The sequence below is a fragment of the Salvelinus sp. IW2-2015 genome, unplaced genomic scaffold, assembly GCF_002910315.2.
Source record: "Salvelinus sp. IW2-2015 unplaced genomic scaffold, ASM291031v2 Un_scaffold6843, whole genome shotgun sequence".
Classification (NCBI taxonomy): Eukaryota; Metazoa; Chordata; class Actinopteri; order Salmoniformes; family Salmonidae; genus Salvelinus; species Salvelinus sp. IW2-2015.
Window position 1 is genome coordinate 9057 of NW_019948104.1, and position 8597 is coordinate 17653.

General features: G+C 47.7%; 1 long non-coding RNA gene across 8 annotated transcripts; it reads right to left on the reverse strand.

Moving 5' to 3' along the window:
• Nucleotides 1-2180: 2180 nt before the first annotated feature.
• Nucleotides 2181-3218, reverse strand: LOC139027020 (uncharacterized). Of its 8 annotated transcripts, XR_011479044.1 has the most exons (6): nt 2983-3037; nt 2791-2869; nt 2678-2752; nt 2505-2637; nt 2388-2465; nt 2181-2349 (listed from the first exon to the last, which is right to left on the reverse strand). It is a non-coding gene; the product is annotated as an uncharacterized lncRNA (long non-coding RNA). The 8 variants fall into 8 exon arrangements; XR_011479039.1 differs by lacking the exons at nt 2791-2869; nt 2983-3037 and adding an exon at nt 3134-3218; XR_011479040.1 differs by lacking the exons at nt 2678-2752; nt 2983-3037 and adding an exon at nt 3134-3218 and having other exon boundaries at nt 2753-2830.
• Nucleotides 3219-8597: the final 5379 nt, after the last annotated feature.

Here is an 8597-nt window from a genome sequence, read left to right on the forward strand (position 1 = left end):
GTAGATATGGGAGTTTATCAAAATTGGATTTGTTTTCGAGTTAAATGTGGATCTGTGTAATCTGAGGGAAATATGTCTCTCTAATATGGTCATACATTGGGCAGGAGGTTAGGAAGTGCAGCTCAGTTTCCACCTCATTTTGTGGGCAGTGAGCACATAGCCTGTCTTCTCTTGAGAGCCATGTCTGCCTACGGCGGCCTTTCTCAATAGCAAGGCTATGCTCACTGAGTCTGTACGTAGTCTCAATCTCTCTGGTGTTTGCTAACGCTGATGTCTTCTCTCTGTTCTGTTTTGTCTCTCCCGTGTCTCCTAGGCAGCCCCTGTAGCCGCCCCCCAGGCCAACCCGTTCCAGATGGGCCAGCCTAACCCTCCGACCCTAAACCAGATGAGGGTCAGTCCGATGCCGGGCCTGAGTCTGGGAGGGGAGCAGGGTTCAGCAGCTTGTCCTCCATGGCAGATCCTCTACCCCTCTCCTCCCTGGGGATGGTCCCTCTGACGGGCCACATGTGCCTGGGGTAGGAGGATGGGCGTATCCCAATGTCCCAGCCCCTCTTCAGCTCAGCTCTGCCCCCTACACGGGCACACAGCCCCCCGGACCACCAACCCTTCCTGTTGTGAGGGACCTCAACACACCCCCCCCCCCCCCCTCAAACCACCCCCTTCAAGACAACACCCTGGAATCCTCTCCTGTCTTTCCACCCCCTCCTCTCCTCTCTCTCCTCTCTCTCTCCTCTCTCTCCTCTTCCTCTCTCTCTTCCTCTCTCTCTTCCCTCTCTCTTCCTCTCTCCTCTTCTCTCTCCTCTCCCTCTCTCTCCTCTTCCTCTCTCCTCTTCCTCTCTCTCCCCCCTCTCCCTCTCTCCCCTCTCTCTCTCTCTTAGCTCAGATACTGTGTCCTGTAGCAGTTCCCTGGCTGTTGTACTGTTTTAATGCTAGTTTCTGATCATAGAGTGAATCTAACTAACCTTCTACAACCCCAGTGATCTGTGTGTATAACTGACTGTTCTTCACCGTTAGTCCTTAGCTGGAGACGACTCCACTGCCCGTACACGTGTTACCCCCCCGTTACCGGCACAACTTGTGAGAATCACTGCTTAGGGACCCTGACCTATGACCCTGACACACAGCAACGGGTGAAAATTCACCCCCCGGAGTCAACGTGTGAATTTCCCCCCCCCCCCTGAGGTCAACGTGTGAATTTCACCCCCCCCCCCCCCCCCTGAGGTCAACGTGTGAATTTCACCCCCCCCCCTGAGGTCAAAGTGTGAATTTTTTTCACCCCCCCCCCGGAGTCAAAGTTGTGAATTTTTTTCACCCCCCCGAGGTCAACGTGTGAATTTTCTTCACCCCCCCCCTGAGGTCAACGTGCACATTTTTTTCACCCCCCCCCTGAGGTCAAAGTGTGAATTTTATTCACCCCCCCCCTGAGGTCAAAGTGTGAATTTTATTCACCCCCCCCCTGAGTCAAAGTGTGAATTCTATCACCCCCCCCCCCCCTGAGTCAAAGTGTGAATTTTTTCACCCCCCCCCCCTGAGGTCAAAGTGTGAATTTTTTTCGCCCCCCCCCCTGAGGTCAACGTGTGAATTTTTCACCCCCCCCCCCCGAGGTCAAAGTGTATGTGAACTTTAACCCCTGAGGTCAACGTGATATGAACTTTAACCCCTGAGGTCAACGTATATATGAACTGGTGACCCGATGGACGAACTTTCTCTCAGAAGAGGAAGAGACGGTGTTTATTTGGGAGTGAAAGACACAAGGGATTTGTTTTCTGTTGACTAAAGATGTCTGTTATTATACAACCGGTTGGAGTCCTCTAGGCCCCCCCCCCCCCGGCTGGAGTCCTCTAGGCCCCCCCCCCCCGGCTGGAGTCCTCTAGGTCCCCCCCCCCCCCCCCCCCCCGGCCCCCCCCCCCCCCCCGGCGGAGTCCTCTAGGCCCCCCCCCCCCCGGCTGGAGTCCTCTAGGCCCCCCCCCGGCTGGAGACCTCTAGGCCCCCCCCCCCGGCTGGATCCTCTAGGCCCCCCCCCCACCCGGTGGAGTGTACCAGGAGAAAAGGGGGCTATAGAGGGACAGCAGTAGAGCTTTACACAGAGGCCTGAGAGACTGCTCCCTAGCTAGTGGACTCCAGAGTTAACATCTGACTCCAGGACTGTGGTTAACGGAGCCCTAACCTCCACTATGTAGAGACAGGAGTTAACATCTGACTCCAGGACTGTGGTTAACGGGCCCTAACCTCCACTATGTAGAGACAGGAGTTAACATCTGACTCCAGGACTGTGGTTAACGGGTTAATCTCACTGTCATAATCATCTTTATAATGTTATTACTACACTGTAATCACTATTCATATCACCTGTCTGGCTGTAACTGACCTGTCTGTCTGTAACCGACCTGTCTGTCTGTAACTGACCTGTCCTAGACTACACAACCTCTGTCTGTCTGTAACTGACCTGTCCTAGACTACACAACCTGTCTGGTCTGTAAACTGACCTTCCTAAACTACACAACCTGTCTGTCTGTAACTGACCTGTCCTAGACTACACAACCTGTCTGTCTGTAACTGACCTGTCCTAGACTACACACCCTGTCTGTCTGTAACTGACCTGTCCTAGACTACACAACCTGTCTGTCTGTAACTGACCTGTCCTAGACTACCACCACCTGTCTGTCTGTAACTGAACCTGTCCTTGACTACACAACCTGTCTGTCTGTAACTGACCTGTCCTAGGACTACACAACCTGTCTGTCTAACTGACCTGTCCTAGACTACACACCCTGTCTGTCTGTAACTGACCTGTCCTAGACTACACAACCTGTCTGTCTGTCTAACTGACCTGTCCTAGACTACACAACCTGTCTGTCTGTAAACTGACCTGTCCTAGACTACACAAACCTGTCTGTCTAACTGACCGTCCTAGACTACACAACCTGTCTGTCTGTCTAACTACCTGTCCTAGACTACACAACCTGTCTGTCTGTAACTGACCTGCCTAGACTACACAACCTGTCTGTCTGTAACTGACCTGTCCTAGACTACACAACCTGTCTGTCTGTAACTGACCTGTCCTAGACTACACAACCTGTCTGTCTGTAACTGACCTGTCCTAAACTACACAACCTGTCTGTCTGTAACTGACCTGTCCTAGACTACACACCCTGTCTGTCTGTAACCCTTTCTACTCAGGCACAGGGAGGGGCAGCTCAGAACCTGAGGGGGGGTTGTTTAAGTGTGTAAAGTGTAACAGTGGTCATTCTGTGTTAGTGGCTGAAAATGTAGTTTCGCCAGGTCTTCCTCTTCTGACGCTATGAGGTTACTAACCTTCACAGACAACAGTCTGGTTACTAACCTTCACAGACAACAGTCTGGCGCTGTGAGGTTACTAACCTTCACAGACAACAGTCTGGCGCTGTGAGGTTACTAGACTTCACAGACAACAGTCTGGTTACTAGCCTTCACAGACAACAGTCTGGTGCTATGATGTTACTAACCTTCACAGACAGCAGTCTGGCGCTGTGAGGTTACTAGACTTCACAGACAACAGTCTGGTTACTARCCTTCACAGACAACAGTCTGGTGCTGTGAGGTTACTAGCCTTCACAGACAACAGTCTGGGTCTGTGAGGTTACTAGCCTTCACAGACAACAGTCTGGTGCTGTGAGGTTACTAGCCTTCACAGACAACAGTCTGGTGCTGTGAGGTTACTAGCCTTCACAGGCAACAGTCTGGGTCTGTGAGGTTACTAGCCTTCACAGACAACAGTCTGGCGCTGTGAGGTTACTAKCCTTCACAGACAACAGTCTGGCGCTGTGTGGTTACTAGCCTTCACAGACAACATTATGACACTCCTTCCTGTTCTGAAAGCGTCCCATGTTTAGATTTTTTTGTATTATTCTCACTCTAGTCTTTATTTACACGTTTAATATTTCTTGGGAGCTGCTTGTGTCTGGATGATGAGCTAACCTGGTTGACATTATCATAATGTAATATAATTTATATCATTTGTATTATTGTAACATATATTGTGGTCTTTATTCTGTCGTTCCTTCCTGGGGTTTTATAGGATCAGTGTGGGGGGGTGTATTAACACCAGCTTCACCTGGAGCTGCTATGGGCCAATAAAATGGATCTCTTTCAGCGCTGACATCTCCCTGTGTGGCCTGTGTCTCGTGTGTGTGTGTGACTGATGTGCAGCTGGAAACACAGTACAACCATGGGTGTATTCATTAGTCTCTAAATGTTTTGCAACGGAAACCCATTCACTCCAAAACCGGATAACGTTTTGCAACGAGAAAAAACGAAGAGTTTCTATTGGACAAATTTAGGTAGGTCCCGTTTTCCGTTTGCTCGAGTTAAACGGTTTTCCCGTTGCGAAACCATTTGGCTTTCGGTCTGTGACTGGCCGTCACCTCCTACTGTAACGGAAACAGAGGAGATACACCTTGTTATGAGACACAGTACATTTTATTATCCGTCAACATTACAAACACAGAACACATCAGAACACGCGTTAACCGGCACAGTCTATAGGCCGATGTTTATTTTCTGGAGGTGAGGGCTGTCCAATCGGTGATCATTGTCACGAAGCCACACCCCGTCCTACTAGCGGATCAGCAGGTCCTAGATCAGCCTGATGTCTTTAAACCAGCCTTTATTATAGAGGGGATCGGGAGTCTGGATCAAGTCTGATGTCTTTAAACCAGCCTTATTATAGAGGGGATCAGTCTGATGTCTTTAAACCAGCCTTATTATAGAGGGATGCCAAGGTCTAGATCAGTCTGTCTTTAAACCCAGCCCTTATTATAGAGGGGATCAGAGTCTGATGTCTTTTAAACCAGCCTTATTATAGAGGGGATCAGTCTGATGTCTTTAAACCAGCCTTATTATAGAGGGGATCAGCAGTGTCCTAGATCAGCCTGATGTCTTTAAACAGCCTTATTATAGAGGGGATCAGTCTGATGTCTTTAAACGCAGCCTTATTATGAGGGGATCAGCAGGTCCTGGATCAGTCAGATTCTTGTATACAACATTGCAGGGCTAGTGCATCAGTCAGGCTAGAGACAGACATCACTAACACCTACAGTGGTCACAGCTGCTTCTGATTGGACCACACAGGGGTTAGGGAGGGAGGTGGGTTTAGTCTCTGGTCCTGTGTGTGTCCATCACGTACTGTAACACCTACAGTGTCCTGATGGGACCACACACACACAGGGGTTAGGGAGGGAGATGGTTTAGTCTCTGGTCCTGTGTGTGTCCATCACGTACTGTACACCTACAGTGTCCTGATTGGACCACACAGGGGTTAGGGAGGGAGGTGGGTTTAGTCTCTGGTCCCTGTGTGTTGGTCCATCACGTACTTGTAACACCTACAGTGTCCTGATTGGACACAACAGGGGTTAGGGAGGGAGGTGGTTTAGTTCTCTGGTCCTGTGTGTGTCCATCTTGTACTGTAACACCTACAGTGTCCTGATTGGACCACACAGGGGTCAGGGAGGGAGGTGGTTTTAGTCTCTGGTCCCTGTGTGTGTCCATCTGTACTGTAACACCTACAGTGTCCTGATTGGGACCACACAGGGGTCAGGGAGGGAGGTGGTTTAGTCTCTGGTCCCTGTGTGTGTCCATCTTGTACTGTAACACCTACAGTGGTCCTGATTGGACCACACAGGGGTTAGGGAGGGAGGTGGTTTAGTCTCTGGTCCCTGTGTGTGGTCCATCACGTGCTGTAGGGCTGGTCTCCCGGTCCGATGCCTGGCTTGCAGCAGTGTTGTGTGACAGAGTGTGCGTGGTCTCGGAAGATGTGGTGTCGTAACCCAGTCTCTTCATGTCTTTATGTCACTGATGTGGAAGGAGAGGGAGCGAAACCTGGAACGGACCCTGGTCACTGAGGAGAAACGGAGAGGAGGCAGTGAGGGAGAGAGAAGACTCCAGGATACATTTAAAACATGGTAGAGAGAGAGAGAAGACTCCAGGATACATTTAAACATGGTAGAGAGAGAGAGAAGACTCCAGGATACATTTAAAGATGGTAGAGAGAGAGGAGAAGACTTCCAGGATACATTTAAAGATGGTAGAGAGAGAGAGAGAGAAGACTCCAGGATACATTTAAAGATGGTAGAGAGAGAGAGACTCCAGGATACATTAAAGATGGTAGAGAGAGAGAGAAGACTCCAGGAAACATTTAAAGATGGTAGAGAGAGAGAGAAGACTCCAGGATACATTTAAAGAATGGTAGAGAGAGAGAGAAGACTCCAGGATACATTTAAAGGTGGTAGAGAGAGAAGACTCGAGGATACATTTAAAGGTGGTAGAGAGAGAAGACAACCAGGATCACATTTAAAGATGGTAGAGAGAGAGAGAGACACCAGGATACATTTAAAGATGGTAGAGAGAGAGAAGACTCCAGGATACATTTAAAGATGGTAGAGAGAGAGAAGACACCAGGATACCATTTAATGATGGTAGAGAGAGAAGAAGACTCCAGGATACATTTAAGATGGTAGAGAGAGAGAAGACTCCAGGATACATTTAAAGATGGGTAGAGAGGAGAGAAGACTCCAGGATACATTTAAAGATGGTAGAGAGAGAGAGAAGACTCCAGGATACATTAAAGATGGTAGAGAGAGAGAAGACTCCAGGATACATTTTAAAGATGGTAGAGAGAGAGAGAAGACTCCAGGATACATTTAAAGATGGTAGAGAGAGAGAGAAGACACCAGGATACATTTAAAGATGGTAGAGAGAGAGAGAGAAGAACTCCAGGATATATTTAAATATTGGTAGAGTGAGAGAGAAGACTCCGGATACATTAAAGATGGTAGAGAGAGAGACTCCAGGATACATTTAAAGATGGTAGTGAGAGAGAGAGAGACTCCAGGATACATTTAAAGATGGTAGTGAGAAGAGACTCCAGGATACATTTAAAGAATGGTAGAGAGAGAGTAGAGAAGACCTCGCCAATGGAATAATTTAAAGATGGTAGTGAGAGAAGAGAGAGAGCACCAGGATACATTTAAAGATGGTAGAGAGAGACTCCAGGATACATTAAAGATGGTAAGAGAGAGAGAAGACTCCAGGATACATGTAAAGATGGTAGAGAGAGAGAGAGAAAGACTGCAGGATACATTTAAAGATGGTAGTGGAGAGAGAGAGAGACACCAGGATACATTTAAAGGATGGTAGAGAGAGAGAGAGAAGACTCCAGGATACATTTAAAGATGGTAGTGAGAGAGAGAGAGACACAGGATACATTTAAAGATGGTAGAGAGAGACTCCAGGATGACATTTAAAGATGGTAGAGAGAGAGAAGACTCCAGGATACATGTAAAGATGGTAGAGAGAGAGAGAGAAGACTGCAGGATACATTTAAAGATGGTAGTGAGAGAGAGAGAGAAGACTCCAGGATACATTTAAAGATGGTAGATGAGAGAGAAGACTTCCAGGATACATTTAAAGAATGGTAGAGAGAGAGAGAGAAGACTCCAGGATACATTTAAAGATTGGTAGAGAGAGAGAAGACTCCAGGATACATGTAAAGATGGTAGAGAGAGGAGAAGACTCCAGGATACATGTAAAGAATGGTAGAGAGAGAGAAGACTCCAGGATACATTTTAAAGAATGGTAGAGAGAGAGAGAGAAGACTCCAGGATACATTAAAAGATGGTAAGAGAGAGAGAAGGACTCCAGGATACATTTAAAGATGGTAGCGAGAGAGAGAGAAGACTCCAGGATCACATTTAAAGATGGTAGAGGAGAGAGAAGACTCCAGGATACATTTAAAGATGGTAGAGAGAGAGAAGACTCCAGGATACATTTAAAGATGGTAGAGAGAGAAAGACTCGCAGATACATTTAAGATGGTAGAGAGAAGAGAAGACACCAGGATACATGTAAAGATGGTAGAGAGAGAGAGAGAAAGCACCAGGATACATTTAAAGATGGTAGAGAGAGAGAGAGAAGACTGCAGGATACATTTAAAGATGGTAGAGTGAGAGAGAAGACTCCAGGATACATTTAAAGATCGGTAGAGAGAGAGAGAAGAACTCCAGGATACACTTTAAAGATGGTAGAGGAGAGAAGACTCCAGGATACATGTAAGATGGTAAGAGAGAGAGAGAGAAGACTGCAGGATACATTTAAGATGGTAGAGAGAGAGAGAGAAGACAGGATACTGTAAAGATGTAAGAGAGAGAGAGAAAGATGCAGGATCATGTAAAGAGGTAGAGAGAGAGAGAGAAGCTGCAGTTATACATTTAAAGGCCCTACCAACATTACAATGTTTTTTTAACAGGGATTTGTGCTTCAGTCGGACATGCGCAGCGTTTTAACCATGAATGGGATCTATGAATGTTGAGGGAAACTGAAGCAACACGGTCTTTGAAGAATCCCGGCAAGAGATCTCACACCACACGAGCGACACACCACACACACACACACACACACACACACACACACACACACAACCGACTAACAGAGAGAGAAAACAGAGCCCTACCTTCTCTGCCTTCTCCCTGGGCCACTACTTTAGGATGCTCTGTGAACTCTGGACGTCGACCCAGGCAGCCAACTGGCAGAGAACACACACAACAACACACACACACATTTACC